The sequence below is a fragment of the Aquila chrysaetos genome, chromosome Z (assembly GCF_900496995.4).
Source record: "Aquila chrysaetos chrysaetos chromosome Z, bAquChr1.4, whole genome shotgun sequence".
Classification (NCBI taxonomy): domain Eukaryota; kingdom Metazoa; phylum Chordata; class Aves; order Accipitriformes; family Accipitridae; genus Aquila; species Aquila chrysaetos.
In genome coordinates, this window is record NC_044030.1 from 61,921,105 (window position 1) to 61,939,162 (window position 18,058).

Consider the following 18,058-nt stretch of genomic DNA (forward strand, 5'->3'; position numbering starts at 1 on the left):
TAAATTGCACATACACAAATTCCCCAAGTCATTCCTATATATGCATTACTAACCAATTTAAAATCTTTACTTAAATGTATTCAACAGCTTAATAGCTTTAAGATTAAAATAAAAAGGGGGAAGGATACTCCTTGCTCTTTTTATTTTCCTAGCATAGTTTTAACCCCTGTTCAAATGGATGTTCAGAAAACAAAGGGTTTGGCTAAAGCATACATTTTCTAGAGTATTATTTTTAGCTTGCTTAATGCTGAAGGAATTCACTACAAGCTCTCCACAGCATGGAACAATGTTCCCACCAGTCTCTCTGTTACAAATTAATGAAAAACTGGCTGCTCATTCTCCGCCTAAAGGCATCTACCATGCATCATAAACTTCAGTCATGGGCACTGAGGAGTAGATGAGGGTACAACCTTACCAAAATAATCCAAAGGAAGCTCTCTGTTTCACGTTCATTGCAGCAAGATGATCTCTTGAGCCTCCTACACAATTAATTCTTGTGTCCTCTCCCTTTCTCTCATTACCAGACTTCTCCAAAAGCGTCACATGTTCAGAAAAAATTCAGAAGTTCTCTGGTCCTCTTCAAAGTGCAGCATGCAGGACAATCACACGTATTTTTAACAGCCACACTCCACCACTGAAATGTAATGTTGAGTTTGAAGGAAGAAACAAGAATGAAGTATTTGCAAAACTGCATCAAAAAACCTCAGTGGTGATCTTTGCATTAAAAGCCCTGCTCTAAACAAAACCTATAAGGCATTTTAGCTGCGTACTTTGGAACAATGCCTAGAAACAAGGCTACAAAGAACCCCCCTACCCAAACCACTGCTCTTTGACTGTATTTATCAACAGCAAAGAAAATATAAGATTATAACATGAAATCACTTGGCTATGAAAGAAAAAAAAAAATCACTAAAGCAACAACAAAAATGTTATATATTCAAAGCAAATTTTTAAAAAGTGCTAAACACTGGTTTAATTCAACTGCTCCTGCTTGTGTCAGTGGGAATAACTTTAAGCTATTACTGGCTACTATAGAACAATTTAATTTTGAAACACTACTTAAATACAGTTTTAATTCTACACTAAATTTGATGTATTGGGCTTATAAACCTTGCCAGACAGAATTCTCTGTTTCTAAAGAAAAGGGACATTTTACACTTTAAAATACAGAAGAGCCAAGGGATTGTAATAATCTAACTTAAACATAGTATGAGTTATTAGATAATAGTACAAGCAATTTATTTTAAAAAACATGTTTAAGTCATCATTTATGATCACTAGGCTAGAAAGCCTACCTGCCAAAACCTGTGGTTTGCTTTTGACTTCTGTAACTCAAAACAACATTGACAAATGTGCAGAGGAAAAACCCATAAAACATTTTCTCTTAAGTTTGGGATTTCATCTCAGGCCACATATCGGCCCCAACTTTTGCTTGCCAACCTGATCTTTATTCTGCTCTCCAGCAGGGTCCTTCCCCAGTTCAAGTTCTTCTAGGTATGTAGCTCCAAATAACACATAGTAGACAATAACATGGTCTAGCACAAACTTGCAACTTCTAGCATAGAGCTGCAAACTGCATGTATATATAGTATCCTCCATGCAACCTAGCAAGCAGTAAGGACAGACGAGTCATCCATCCAATCCTCACCACTAAGGCTCCTATTACAATATATGAAGAAATCACACAAAATAAAGAGAGAGATTTCATCAGCTTTTGAAGGAGTGAAGTCTGAACTATTTTAATTAAAATTTATAGTGTTTGTGTGCTAATGGAAAACTTTCATCTGAAATAAACCCTTATACGGTAAAGAATTCCTCAGCTATGGAAAACTAATTAAAACAAGTACTTCCATGAGCTCTCCTACTAATGAAGCTTATTTTTGCCAGATTTGTGCTTCACAATTGATCAAGACTTCTGACAGGATGTTTTACAGTCCCTTCTCCAACTGGCCACCTATTTTTGTAAAGTAGAAGTACCCTGTTAGCTTTGAGAAGTCTACCTTTCTGTTGATGGCTGAAATCAATCAACTGAGCAAAAAAATATACAGAGAAAGAAGCACCTACAGATCCCAGCCCAGAAACCTAACAGCTAGGGGAGGACAATGCCTTGTGACAAGGCTGTACAGAAGACGCTGGCAGGAAGGGCTACGTGCTATGCACGCTCCTTACCCCCTAATACCACAGAATGATGCTATTTCCTCCTAATACAGAAGTGAACAACTGAACAGGACTCGGATACTTTCTTTGCCAGGCCACATGGACCACATCCCACCAGCCTCTCTGCTGAACTTCCTACCACCACCCACGGCCTCATGCTCAACATGCTCGCATTTAGCAGCACTGCAATGCCCAGCCCTTCCCACTACTCACTGCTCCCTAATCCTCCGCATCACATAGCCCTACTACATGTCGCAAACCTGCCACAACACTATAACCATACTGTCCTTTCCACTACTATATGCCAAATATACCCTCACTCTTTTGTGCAAGGCCATAAAGGTGCACCATAGCCAGAAGAGGAGTAACAGAGCATTTGATAAAACCATAGACAGGCACATATGGTTGGCTGATGGGCAAAGAGAGAGGCACAACTGGACTGCCAGGGCACTTGGAGAGAATCCACTTACAGGCTCAACAGATTGGGTCACAGTTCAGATCCAATTCACAGTCGGGTAAATGGACGATTTTCTTTGGAACAAAAACCAAGTGTTTGTTATTTTAAATTCTAAAGCAATTTTGTTCCTATTTAACTGAAATTTTACATGACATCTTGTTTCTCAGCCTCGCCAGCTGCTCATCAACATGTTTTTGAAACAAAGTAAGGTGCTATAATAAGATTGCCTTCATTGTTCTCATATTTGCACATAAAAATAAAAGGAGAAACCATAAAAAGAGAGCTATTACAGGTGCTTTTAGCAACAAAAATGCCTGTGGAAATATCTTTCATCAAATAATAGTAGCCACCATTAATGACTATGTACAGCATACAAAGGGAGAAACTTCAGTAATATACTACTTGCGGAAGTTATCATAATTTCCAGAACTACATTTGGTTCCTCCTTAATTTATACATGTCATCTAACCCACAATATATGAACATAGGCAGTAAGCAGTCTTCACAGAACCTTGGTTAGTAAAGAAATCTTAGCTCAGTTTTACTGGTAGTAAAGTAAAAAAATTCAGTGCCTTGGCCACAAAGTGGATGGCAGTGCTTTCACAGTGTTGTGAGACTGACTCTTCCATCAGAGCACTGTCAAACCTTCCACGACCAAACCAACTGGAAGTCTTCAGCAAAGAAGAAAAATCACCAAGAAGAGCACAGGCACTGGTAGAACGATTGATGTGTGGAAAAGTCAACAGGGAACCATTTCTTACAACAAAAACTAGTGGGCAGCTCACTAAATGGTAGATCTGTAACATCTTTTAGGAAATGCTTTTTCTTTACAATTTATACTTGAATTATGGAATCATTGCAGCAAGACATTGGACACACATAAAGCACAAATGGACTCAAAAAAGAACTAAATTCTTGAATGACAGACTCATTGCTGGTTATTTAAAACACAAATGCTTGGGTGCAACCTTTAGCTAAGGAGGTCCCTAAAACACTAATTAAGGGACCTAACCATGGGAAAGAATCACTATATATGCACTTCATGCATTTCTTACATTTTTCTCCCCAAGCATCTTTAGTAGCTGCCTTCGGAGAGAGTACGGAACTAAACGGACACTTGGCCTGACCAGAACATGGCTATTCTTCTCATGAAATACTGGAAGACATGCCAAATATCAGATGAAGGCAGACAAACCAACAGGCACAAAATATATGCAGGCATTAGACTCTTACTCCCCTCCCAGTTCACAAACAGCATGAATCACCATTTCTGCAAACAGTATGATATAATTTAAGATACAACAGATTTGGGCAGGGTCATGTATAATTATTGTGAGAAACAAAAATTACAAATGAGAAAAATTATTTTACCTCTCTTATATGTATGATTTCATTTGCTGCTGGGAAACAAGCCATAATCCATGGCCAACTCTCAGACAGGAAAACCTAATTGGTACAACCAGATTTAAAATCCAAGGCTGTATTCTACAAAGAGGTTATATGTTGGTCCACTTTTAAAAAGCTTTTCTAATTCAGTGGAAACCAAGACTGGACAGGTGGACCCTGTACCTGAGGAATGCCCCAGCACAGTACATAGATCCTGCCCAGTATAAGGAGTAAGATGTCATTTAGGCCAAGATTTCTGTTCCCTTCGTGTCTTAAATGTTACTTTTCTTTTGGTTAACTATTAAATTTCCATCATGATCTACAGTCCCTTCAGATTTATCTGGAAGTCTGTAAACTGGCCAATCAAATCCACCTACACAGGAATGGGGTGTTTGGGGGGTTTGTTTGTTTGTTTGCTTTTTAGTGTCATGGTACATATTGCTTAAGTGATAATGCAAGAAGAATTAGGTACAGAGGAATTTTTCACAACTTTTTCTAAAAATGAGGGTGATATTAAATCTGATATCCTTTCCATGGGGAAAACAACAAACAGACCAAGATTTAATTTTGTCATAACCTGTTTGTCATGAAATAGGATTTGGTTCTTTTGGACAGAATATGCTGCCCAAATTCTATTCGCTGCTATGCCCAACAGCCATCAGGAATGACAATAATAGTTCAGCCTGGAAAACTAGCTTGACTTGGATGCCTGTAGCAACTGAGATTCCCTGATGCCCAGTTAGGTGACATATGGAAACCTGTTCCTTCTAGTAAACAAAAACGAAATCAAGTGGACAACAGTTTTGGCAAAACTACTTTTGTTATTAAGGAAAATGAAGGGGAAACAAAACTTACAGATTGGTCCAAATGGCTGAGAATGCCTCTGTCTTCTTTAGACAGAGTTAACTCTACTCCCATGATTACTAATATCTTCCTGTTGGTTCTGGCCACAAGCAAGTCCAGTGAAAAAATATACCACCTTACTGCTCTCTGGCATAAGATTTTCCACATGAACGCTCATTCCTGTGAGGCTACACCTTGTTTCAAGAGCCTGTTAAGCTTCCCTTAACTCAGGTTGTTCCTATACTCGTAAAACTACAGGAGGAGCTACAGGAGACTTCAAAAGATCATCTTATCTAATTCCTATTATGAGATACAAACAAGTATAGTTAGATCCTCCTTGAGACTTTTTTGTGTCTAACCTGTCTCTGGAAACCTCTAATGTCAAAAGCTAGTCCACAACATCTTTAATCATCTATTTTAGTCCCTAACTATGCACACAAACAAGTTATTGAGAATATGTAGAGGGCTTAATCACATAATAGATGCAGGGTACTAGGCAGCTGCCACTGACACTTGCATACCTAAGACAGTTCTTATTTTTCTACTATTCATACCAAGTCATACTACTTTTTTTTGTGCCCTCCTCTAATGGAAGACAATATCTCCTATGAAGCTTTTCAATTCTCATGAGACATCTCTCCCACAACCCTAACTTTTTTCATATGAAACGAACAAAGTCACTTCCTTCAAAATTTTCTTGCAGGTCATATTATCAAAGCACTTTATTACAGCTGCTATACAGAGTCCTCTACCCGAGATCTCATTAGTGCTAAGCAGAGAGTAACAGCTATGTCCCCTTATGTGTGACATTCCTTTTTCATACATCTCAGATTATATTTGTCCTTCAACTATAAACCCCAGGTTTTCGTTGGCTAGACTACTTTAGCTTTTTATTCCTCTTTCAACACATATGCAAAACCTAGTAAGTTGTGCTTACCTTTTGGAATTTCAACTCATTGTGTTTGGACTGTTTCTCCAAATTGTCAAAACAACTTCTCTTCAACTAACTTTTTTCCCCACGTGGGAACCTCTCTGAATTTTCCAGTTGAGGCATAGGAGTCTGTGTAGCGAATTTAGGCCTACTGATAATAGGCTTGCTTTTGTTAGTTACCCTTCATGACTCCTTACAAGCAACCAGTGGATTCAAAGGGTCTGCAGACCACAGTTTGAAAGTCATTTACCATCATCACTCCAAAGTCGTCTTGAATTTCAACATGCTAATGTAACATCCCAGCTTGCTACTGTCCACAAATACATTTTCTGTATTCTACTAGCCAAGTGCCTAATAAAAATACAGAACAAAACCAAACAGAAGATACACTGGACCTATGAGAAATGCCCTCTCAGCTGTCAGTGAGCCATTAACGACACTTGGAGACTTTTTCTCAACCACCTGTATGTTCACTTTACAGCCATTTCATATGGAGTTCCCCAGCCATTTTCTATGAATGATGTGTGAGATAGTCAAGAATATCACATGCAGTCACTGCATGAGAAAAATAATGAAGTCAAGATACCTCATCCATCTACCACTCATCTTTTATCTACCAGGCTAGCCAAGTAGAAGGAAATTAAAATTGACAGTTTATTCTTGACAAATTTATACCGGTTGCTTATCAATTTTATTATCCCAGAGGGGCTTATAAAGCAACAGTTTAATAACTTGTTAAAAAAATGTGTGGGGATTAAGGTTTCATTGACCGGCTTATAATTCCTTTCCTCTTTAAGGTTTTATTGACTGGCTTACAATTCCCTTCATTCTCTCCAGAACCTTTAAAAAAAAAAACATATATATATAGAAAGAAAGAAGTAAGCAGTGTAGTTTTTACATTTGCCCTTCCCCAGTCCCCTAAGAATCTCCTTCTGTCCTCCCAAAGACTCTCCAAAGAGTCACACTAAAGACTCCCTGACAAAGAGGAGAAGGATAATGCTGACTTTTCAGTTTAGCAACGTCCCAGTTCTTACCTGAGCACACTAAGCTATTACAATCGGTGAAACAGCAAGGTAAGTTAATTACACAGGAGCTTAAATAGTATGCTGAGGTCTCTGGAGAGGACAGAGAGGAAAATGATGAAAAGTGGACTTTACTAAGGGTGACTCCTCACCATCTACATAAAAGACTTTCCCTAGTTTGCTGCCTGAGGGGATATCAGTAGTTCAAATGTTTAAAAAAAAAAAAAAAAAAAAAAAAAAAAAGATAGTAGGAAAAAAAGAGCCTGAGACACTAACCTTATTGCTTACCTTCAAAAGCCTGTTGAGAGGCAATAAAACAGACTGGTTTAACAGATGCTTAACAACGCACTTCTGAACAACTTAGTAAACCCCTTCAGCCAGATTTGGTAAGCAGAGGCCTCCTCGGGTGTTGCCTTCAGCTGCACCGCTGGGAAAGCACAGGAAGCCAGTGTCTCCATCGTTCCAGTCTGAGGCACTCCTTATTGCTATAGCAGGCTATTGTGCTAATGGAAGTCCCCTGTTAGCTCTCAATTGTAGTCAGCACTGTCTCTTTCCTGCCAAGTTTCCCAAAATGTGAGTGCCTAAAAAGACCTGTGGTTAAGAAATTCTCCATGAGACTGGGAGGCAGCTCACCCTGTCAGGGACAGAAAAGACACAAGCCATTCTGACAGCCTGTCAGGACACAGAGAACGCAGTAGGAATAGCAAGAAGGCAATCTTTTTTCCTGTACGTGCCTTGAAATAAATGGAAATGGCAGGTTACCTGGAAGGTAGGCTGAACACTGGATTCAACACATGAAGAAGGCATTACTCCACTAATGTGTGTTGTTACGCACTAATCAGTTAAAGCAGCTTGTCAGTATTGCCAGAAACAACCCTATCATATGTGCACTAATTTAAATATTGGTCACACTAACCTGTTTAGCCTTCAAGGCACATCAAAAGGTGCTTCTCATCTTTTTTTTTTTTTAATTAACAGAAGAAAAATTAAAGAGAAGGAAGTTTTTAAAGAGAAAGAAAACCAAGAGCAAGAGACAGCCATCGAAAACTATGTCCCCCATTTACTCAACATGGATAATTTCTGGCATTTATGCACACTGGTTCCATTCTCCATCAATGCTAGCTGCCACTCCAAATGCTGAGTTAGGTTAACACATGTATTGTAGCTTCAAACCTATCTGTAGCCCAGAAAGTATAATAGTAGAGTCACTCCCTTTACCAGTACCCTTTCATCAGTAAGATATCCATACTTTCAGCTTGATCAGCTTGGGGCCTGTGATAGTACTTGTGCAGAGTTACTGCACAATTTAAGTTTGTTGTGTTCAATGCATATATGGGACTCAAGAAAGTGCAAGGTCTCACATCTTATGTATGCTGGCAATACAGTGATGTATCTCATCAGACAGTAGAATGCTACAGCTGCTGAAAGACCTACCCAAAACCCAGTTAGAAGAACTGAACTGAATCCTAGCATACTAGAGAGAACCACAATAATATACATGGATGAAGGAGGACTGGATCAGCACATTTCTTATCCCTTACTCCAGACAAATGTCCACTTTTCATTAATTAAATTCAGAATTTGAAATAATTTTTGCTAGCAGTAAGTATTTATACCTTATCGTTCAACAAAGACTTGGCTGAAGTCAACAATGCCTTTACCATGACATCTTAGAGTCATTCAGAAACACAACTGCCAAGGACTCTTGATCCACACTGGCAAACATCAATTTAGGTAAGCAGGAATCCTTCCACTGGGATTAGAATCAAAATTTTAGTGAACAGGATCAAGGTTATAATACCTATACTGGACTTCAAATACACTGTACTGAATTGAACAAATTCTTCTTGATTTATAAAGTTATGTATTAGCAGAAAGAAATCACTTTCCACAGAACGTGGCAGTTGAATGAATTAGATTGGACAGTCTCTTACTAGTTTAAGAAAAAGAGAGACATACTGACTGGCTGACTCTAACTGATCCTTTGTTCAGGATCAATGTGCTTCCACTGATACGTCACTGTGTGTCCAGGTGTGTCTGTGTAATAGATACACGTCACACTGCTTCATCTGTTTCCTTCAACTATTCTGTACAGAACCAAAGGTAACACAGGGATGAGCTGTAACACACCCGTCTGAAGCACAGCATGAGGAAAGGCAAGCCAAATATTTAACTAAATTAATAGCAGTCTTTCTAGTAATTTTAAAATATGCACCTACTATTCATATGACAACAAAACATCCCAGAAAAGAAAAATGGTGCCTTGACCCACAGCCCATTCCATGTTTTCCCCTTCTACAATATATAGCTCTTCATTATGTATTTGTTTGTTTAACAGACGCTTCAGTCTAGAAGGATGGTTTATAGCTCCCAGTTTAAACAATTACAGTGGTGCATACTTGACTAACAGATTGCCTTAGCAGACCTTAACAATTCACAAACCTGCAGAGGAAACATCACAGAAGCAAAAATGCCAGTGTTTGAACTAAACAACAGCAAACTGAAGAGTGAGCACTGGCATCTAGTTTTACTTCATAACAGTGATCCCAAAGAATTCAGTAGTACTTTTCCTATAGATGTTACAAAACCAGTGCTAATTCCTTCTCCTTTTTAATGCTAGTATCATTTAGTTAAAGACAAAAAAGCATTTATCTGAGCTGAATAGAGATGAATGTTTTTAATAAGATTTTGCCACACAAACCCTGTTTTCAAATACATAAAATGTATTTATTACCCCAACTAACATACATCCATGCTACATATGAAGTAATGCAAACTCACGTCATTAGAAAACTAATTAACATGTTTCTAATGACATGTTAATTCATGTGGATTATACACCTTCCCCTCCCGACGTCTCAATAAATTCAGTCTCCTTCATCATTATTTTTTTCAAGATCCCAGTTTTAGTACTGGTTGTCTATGTGAGTACTCTAGAATAGCACCATAACTTCTTTTATCTAAGGCAAAGCAAACTATATACATACATATGAAGTGGATATGTAACAACCTTACAAAAATAAACCAAAAGCTGATAGCTCCCCTTCAGAAAAATAACCTATCTGTCTTCAAAAAGAAGAAAGGAATACTTTTGATTTCACAATACAGCCTGGCACCATATGTTTCATTTGTGTTGGTTTTTTTTCTATTTTTGTTTTTCTTCTGTCTTGAAGGACTAGAGCAAGCTCTATTATGCATGAATTCGGAAAGCACAAGTCAGCCAAAAGTCGCAGATCTCTCAGGATAGACACAACCATCTGTCATTTCACAGCAGGAGAACAATAGTAGCTTCAATATAGACACAACAAGCTCACACAATCCTTACACAGCCAGCCAGAAAATCTGCCTTAGCTGATAGCTAGCTGCCTTTGAAACTCCAGGCAGATGTTCCTGTTTAACACCAGGATCAATTGCTGCTTTCTTGTTTCTGTATTTTCAAATTCCTTATTTGTTCATAGCAACCAAAATACTGTCAGTTTACTGCTTGTAATCTCTACAGAGCTTTGGGAAAATCAGAACTCAAGACACAGAAACACAGAGTACACTACTCCTTAATCTGCAATTTTTCTACTCTTGGGGCCTATTTTAAAAGTAGGTGATCCATAAAGCTTGAAAAAGACTGTGCTTATATTTGTATAATGATTTTCTAGAGCTATGCTCAGCAGCCTCCAATGATCTTCTCTATAAATCTGTTTAACAGACAGCATACTGCATTGCTTCTCTACTGTTGAAGAAAATCAATTTTTATTTTTTAATGATTTATTTCATATCTGTAGATCTTGAAAACAGAAGTTCTAGACAGAAAAAGAATTATCCGTAAAACATCCTAATGTAGTCTTTAAGTGGCTCAGCAGAAAAATTGGCAAAGTATTGGTTGCAGTACAAGTAAAAGAAAGTGTTACTGATAACACTCAACCAATTTACATGTCTAAAAATAATGTCACCAGGCCCATCTGTAAAACTTTATTTCAGTAGTATATGTTTGGGGTTTGTTTTTCCTAACAATAAGTCTCATTGGGTTTTGATTACGGCAAATTTGCAACACTGGCTCCTTCACAGTTCCCACATTTTCCAGAAGTAAACAAATGGCTCTTTTTAAACAACAAGATAGTGCCAGTGTCCTGTGCCCTACTGTAAAGTTTGCCCCATTGAGAATAAGCTTCTAAACCAAGATTGACTGCTAGTAACTGAGGGCACCCTGAAAACATACACCCTGGAGTACCTTCAGAAGTCATTGTTGGGATTTAAAACTAAGCAAATCCCAAATGAAGCAAAAGACTCTCAACATGATATAACTTTACAAGATGAAGGCTGACATGTTACCCTGTGAAAACCTCACCAGTTTTTGTTGAAGAACACTATCATCCACATTTCCTCTTTTCAAGGACCACAAAGACAGAGAATGGTGACGGTCCAGGACAGAAAAGAAAATAAAGAAGCTTGGGAAGGAGCAAGAATAAAGTTCTCAAAAGACGAAGTGTATGTGTATTACAGATAGGAAGTATGCTTTTATACAACATTTGAATTCCAAGCTTTCACTTCAAAAATTTATCTGTGCCTCCCAAATATTTCTGGAAACTTTCCAGGCACTGGATGTAAAGTTCTCCTTACCAAAATCATTCCCCTTTTTGAAGCCATAAAGTAAACTCATTTTTTCTTTTCACATCCCATAAAGATATAGTTCAGTCCCACCTAACTAGCAAAGGCAATTAATCATGCATTAATTCTTAGTCCTTTGAAGTTTGCTGGCTAGGAACAGTATATAAAACTTGAATAAAGAATATCTCAAATCCCAAGACAGAGTATGTATGTCACAGCAGGGGAAAAAAAGGCAAGGAAAACTCTTTTAGAGGGGCTTTGTTTTAGTTTAGTTTTGGATGGCAGGGGCTGTTTGCTTTCTCATCTGTGTTGAAGCCTGGAATAGCCTGAAGCCACAGACAGCACAGATTGAGCAGGGGTAAGAGTGCAGGTAGAAAAGTCAAAAGGTAACAGCGAATCAAATTCTTCGCAGTTAAGCAATGGAACAAGAGTTAAACCTGCCACAAAGGAAAATTGAATCTGAAATACCTGCTTTTCACTTGTATCCAAATCTGTTAATATGGTTGGTCACTTTCCTCATTGCCATGGTTTAAGCCCAGCCAGCAAGTAGGTACCATGCAGCCACTCGCTCACTCTCCCCCTCCCAGTGGGATGGGGAGGAGAATCAGAAAAAAAAAAAAGTAAAACTCATGGGTTGAGATAAGAACAATTTCATAACTAAAGTAAAATAGAATGTAATACTAACAACAATAATAATAAAATAATAATAAAAATATATAATAATCATCATAGTAATGGAAAGGAATATAATAAAATAAAATAAAAATAAAATTAAAAATAAAAATAATAATTAAAAAAACAGAAACAAAAAAAGACAAGTGATGCACAATGCAATTGCTCACCACCCACTGACTGATGCCTGAGCACCAATCGGCCCCTCCCAGCCAACTCCCTCCAGTTTATATACTGAACATGACATTCTATGGCATGGAATATCCCTTTGGCTAGTTCAGGTCAGCTGTCCTGGCCATGCTCCCTCCCAGCTTCTTGTATACCTGCTTGCTGGCAGAGCATGGGAAACTGAAAAATCCTTAACTTAGAATAAGCACTACTTAATAACAACTAAAACATCAGTGTGTTATCAACATTATTCTCACACTAAATCCAAAACACACTGTACCAGCTACTAAGAAGAAAATTAACTCTGTCCTAGCTGAAATCAGGACCAGCTTTTTGTGAAGCTGTATTACATTACATAAGCCCTGTATTTTCCAGTAAGAGACACTTTCCTAAATTGTAGATTATTTTAAGCATACTTCAATTAGTTTCTCATTCTGCAAAACAGGCTATGATCTACCTAGTAACAAATTCAAACTCTAGAAGGTCAATTTCCACTTTTTAGCAAGATTAACTAAGCTGACTTAGTTGTTGCAAACATATCCTTTAAAGAAAATAAAGCTTCAGGCAAACATTACAGTTTTCCTTTTTCCTTACTTCAAGGTCCACAGATGCCTTAGAATGGGACCTGTGCCTCCAGGAAGCAGAGCGGAGAAAGTCTTCCAGTGTGGACATACGGCACACTGTAAATGAGCATCATCCCTCCTTCGTCTGCTCTTTTCCCCTCCACTTTTCTCCCTCTCCTATGCTCCCTCAGAAATTAGATATACTGATAATATCTGCAGTAAATAAGGACCAACACTGAAAAAGAAAAGTGCACAATACTGAATTAGCACTTGACAAGACAACTAGATCCTTACTCAAGTGGTACAACTGTTCAGGGCAGAAAGTTCCTAAAGGACTCAATAGTGATATTAAAATGAAGGAGAAACAGTTTTCAAATTAATACAAGACAGTGAATGGCCATGACAGTTACAAGGAATAGTTTAATGATTTAGAAACATTTATTTTTCCTAGGAAAGTTCTCAAATACAAATAAAATCTCCCAGTGGAGATGCAGTAGATCTCAAGATACAGCAAGACATTTTAATACAGTGTTGCGAGAAATGAAGTCACAATCTATAAACTGCAGGGCTGGAATAATATTTGTACCTTAAGGAACCATTTAATGCTGGGATCTTACAAAGAATACTTTTCTTGTGTATGTTAATATCATCAGTATAATATCATCATACTTTTGCCCAAAACTCTCATAAAAAGTCATTAAGGTTATGCTCCACATGTTTAACACAGTATTTAACTGCTGGACTTTACATAAACCAGTACAACACTTGTTGACATCTTTCTGAAGCCTAGCTCAGCAATGTACCACAACATCCAAACACTCCCTTTAAATCCACACAAACCCAGATGGAAGCCTGCTATTCACCAGGAAACTGCCTCTGCCAAGGTGCATTTGCAAAGCCTCTGTTGTTTTGTTTAACAAACGAAACAGCAACAAGTTTTCCAGCCACAAACGTACAAAAACAGCGTCAGGGCCACTCTCTCAGTCCTATCTTTTGTTCCATTATGGGTGACCACTGAAATGATGGGAAAAATTTCAAAAATCTTATCCAAACACAGCCTTAAAAAACAAACAAACTAACAAAAAAAAAGGGCAAAAAACCCCACCACTTCCCACTGTGTCCTCACACACTGGCTGGCAGAAAGGGATTATCATTAGTGGTTTCCAGATGCAAACAGACTTATCACAAACTCATTGGCAGGACTCATAATGCGCTACATACTTCCATCCGACTGTGAGAGCCACTCTGCCTGCTGGCACTGTCACACAAGCACCAGTCCATCTTCCTTCATGTAAACACAAGAAGTGTGTGGACAGTTCACAAAGCAACAGGAAACTTTGATTCCCCTTGCACAGGGGAATCTCTCTGCAGGTCAGGAATAACTGCAGCTTTCATAACAAGTATTGACGTAGTCACCACCACATGCCAGCTATTCATGTAGGCAGGAGCAGTGTGACACCTCAGTGAGTGGCAGGTAAATGGAGCAGACCCTTGAATGCCCTTCACCTGAACTGAATCAGGAAAATGCCTTCAAACAGAAGTTGCTCTCTACCACCAACAGATGCAGAAGCAGATGGTCCCCACAGCAGATAAAGATGCGGAAGGGAGACATCCACAGTCACCAGATAAGTAACTCAACCACTGAGTATGTCTCTGCAAAACAGCAAGTATTTTGATAGGTCTCAGGAGGAGCTAGGCTTTGTTTCTGTGATATCACTTACTTCTCGCTGCCAACAACTGTCTCTTCCATTAATGTTTTTTTAGGGCATGGCCTTGAACCTGGAAACACCCATCTCAGTGTGGCCAGTGCCACGTCTCCCAGTCACTCCTCAATCCAGAGTCCTACGTAGAGGGGCCACAGCACCACGGCTCTCCTTGTTGCATAAAGCACTACTCCGATTTCCAGGAACAGACCAGCTCGTTTTCCTCTTTCAAAAACTAACATTACTGCTACTGTAATCCTGGAAAAAGAGATACCCAGGGGAGAATCAAACGGTAACGACAGAAGTTGTGAAAACAAAATGGCTTCCTTCCATCTGCAAAACATAACTGCTGGGGAGGGTGAAGGGGGAATGCTTTGAAGAGGAATCTCCGCATTAAGAATTTATTTAGATGTGTCAGACAGACAGCATCCTGCTGTGCTTGTCCCCAATTATCTGGAAGCAGAAATAAGATGGGGAGCAGATTGCAAAGCTTTGATCTGAAGTGGAACAAGGCTGGTTTCATGATATCAGTCATGTCATGGCCTTTACAGGCAGCCAACACTGAGATCTGTTCCTGAAACTCACATACATCTTATAGTCTCCTGTATCCACTGACCTCCTTTGATCAAAGGATGAGTAGTCCCTTTTGCACCCAAAAGGAAAGCATGTGGTAGAAGAAAGAGGCCTGCATATAACCCCAAAGCTGCAGTTTCAGCAGCAGCCCAACTAGTTTGAAGGCTTCTTCACACTCGAAGAGGAACACACCAGAGGCCTTCGCCCTCCTGCCCTCCTCCCCTCCCACCGCCCTGTGCCTGGCCACACAGTCCCATCTCCCTCCATCCCTTACGCCAGCATGTGACGGACCCTCCCAACAAGACACTGTGTTTAAAAGCCTGGATATTTTTTCTCTTGAGTTAGTTTGGGAGAGGGGAGGAGCCGGGCTGGTCACAAGCAGAGCCAGCGTATGCCCTCGCTCAGTTCTGGGGGACTGAGACACTGGGCTGCCCTCAAGACCGCCCTCTTCAAGTGCCATTGGAAAAGGTTGCTTCATCTATAGGATTTTAAAACATCTCTGATTTGCCCCATCTGTAATATTTTTTTCTTGTACTATTTGACGGGAGTCTGGCCCACACCATTATTTTTTTCTGATGAATCCAGAAATCTCTGCTTTCTATTAGAACTGCAGTAGTGAACAAAGACTCAGCCTTGGTAATTGCTCATACTCAGGCTTTCTGCAGTCATGGCAGAAGATAAACAGAAACTCTTTCAGATTTAGGAGAGACCTACCTAAAAATGTTATTAGCTTGCTTGCTTGTTTGTTTTAACTGACTGAAGGGTACAACAGTTTAACACAAAACAAAACCATTTTCTTATTGAGTAACACAAACATGGTTAAGTTCATAGCACACCATTTCATTAAAATAAAACATCTGTAAATTAAGTAATAAGGGCATGCTAGTATTATGTGTCCTAAATACTTTAACATAGACATATTCACAGTTATTTTGTGCGGTAACCAACAAATGGATGTAGTTTACAAATGTGTGCATAAAATTATGCCTTTTCAGGGACAAATGCACTTTTCACAGTTTAGTTAGAAAATACAATGCTTCCATGGAATGTTATACCTAGTGCCTGCCACTTATCTTCATTTGTTTGAGGAAACTAAGTTTGAAGTATACGATAATAACTGCTAATGGTTTACTGACCTACCTTTTTTAGGATATTTAACATTACAACAAAACACAAACCCGCATCTTTCACTTCTACTATGCAAGCATCCAGGATCTCCTAGAATGTCACATGTATTTTAAATAGTGGTTTAGAATTACAAGCTTAATTAAGGACCAGGAATTTAAATGGCCTAAACTTATCCACCAGTTAACAAACTAATTTATCTGACCATATCTGAACACATATCTGATCACTTGAAGTATGCCCCAAGTGATAAAGCACTTCTGGTGTGCGATTTTTAAATCTAGAGAGACAATGCTTTAAAAAATCTGCCGATTTACCACAGTTTAGAACGTCAGCAGCAGCTCTTCAATGGTCAAATGACCAAAAAGCAAACAAAAAATTACTTGCGTCATACCATCTGATTACTCCTACTTAAAGGAGAGCACCAAAATGATGTCAGATTAAACTTGATACCCAAGCTTCCCTACTGCAAGGGTGGATACCCTCTGAAGATAAATTCTCTCCTAAAAACAAACTTCAAGAGCTGAACTTTATGGGAAACAGACCGCTATCCTTGTAAGCGATAACAAAGTAAATTGTGACACTGGAGGAACCCCCTGTCCCAATCTAGATAAAGAAATCTTTTTTCAGACAAGAGAATTGGCAAGCTTGTCTCTTAAGAGGGCGGAGATTTTACAAAAAAAAAAAATCACCAAAACCAACACCACCCCCCCACCACCCCCCCCCCCCCCCCCACACACACAGAGGCTGGTAATATAAATACAATAGTTCTTGTAACAGATGAGATAAAGACACAAAGATTCCTGTAATTCTGGGAGTAACAGAAATGTATGAAGTCATACTACACAGAAAAACAGGCACATTAACAAAAACTGTGTAAGTAGGATAACAGCATTCAGTCCAGCAACACACATGCCATGACCCACCTGCTAGCCAAAACTCATCAAGTTCAGTGGCACTCTGTTAACTACATCAAGCTTCCTGAAACCTGCCTGCACTGGATCCTGTTGGAAATAGTGGGATGTTTTAGTTCACTGGGTCAGAAGGCATTCTTCAGTCATGTGCCTTCAAGATGATCAATATCCCAAATAAGAGGGAAAAAACACTCAAGAAAAGGCCATTCTGCCAAAAGCAGAGCCCCACTTCTTTGCTCCTACCCAACCACAGCAAGACTTACCTTCCCAGAAAAATATTTCTTTTTTTTCTCCTAGATACAACCAGCCTCCTTACAAAAGAAAAAAAAATAACCACCACCACACTCCTTTTCCTGATCAGATGCCAAATTAACCTGATCCTTTTCTTTCTAGCTCTCCTCTCCATGTCAAACTCCTATTACAGGTGTTTCAGAGAAAAATCTGACAGCACCATAGTTTTAATTAATCCTCATGTGGCCAGTATACGACTTATTAAATACAGTGAAGCTCAGTTCTGAGTAAATACAGGATAAATCCCAAACAGTCTACAAGATACTCCAGATTTTAAACCCATCCACAAAAGAGTTGGTTTTAAATCAAGTTAATGCACTTCCAATACATATGTATTTCTGTGTCTGTGCATCTGTCATCTGCATCTCTAGCAAGCAAAGCTCCATGGACCTTTAGTTCAGTAACTTAAAGTATTTTCAATGTTTTGGGAGAATGAAAAAAAAACCAAACACAAAAAAAAAACCCAGAACCCTTCTCTGGCAACAACATGAAATAAAATTAGACCCCACTGTAGTTCAGAAAAAATTCTCTTAAACCCAAGAGTTCAGTCAATAAACATTAGCCCCTTACATCAAGTGTAGCTTATAAATGATCAAGCTCTAACAATCCCCACTCTAGAGGGTCAGATAAAATCTATTGCTTCTTAATTGGCAA

General features: G+C 38.8%; 1 protein-coding gene across 4 annotated transcripts in view; it reads right to left on the reverse strand.

Moving 5' to 3' along the window:
* LHFPL2 (LHFPL tetraspan subfamily member 2) overlaps nt 1-18,058 on the reverse strand; it is a 133,529-nt gene that overhangs the window by 87,370 nt on the left and 28,101 nt on the right. Inside the window, exons 1-4 of one of the 4 annotated variants that reach the window (XM_041121067.1) lie at nt 11,864-12,001; nt 8,413-8,543; nt 7,085-7,387; nt 416-634 (exon numbers count right to left, since the gene is read on the reverse strand). The exons of 1 other annotated variant lie outside the window; for it this stretch is intronic. The gene's annotated coding sequence lies outside the window, so the exon portion shown is untranslated. Of the gene's footprint in view, nt 1-415; nt 635-7,084; nt 7,431-8,412; nt 8,544-11,863; nt 12,002-18,058 lie in introns of those variants that run through there. 2 more of the 4 variants (XM_041121066.1, XM_030005831.2) reach the window with 2 other exon arrangements.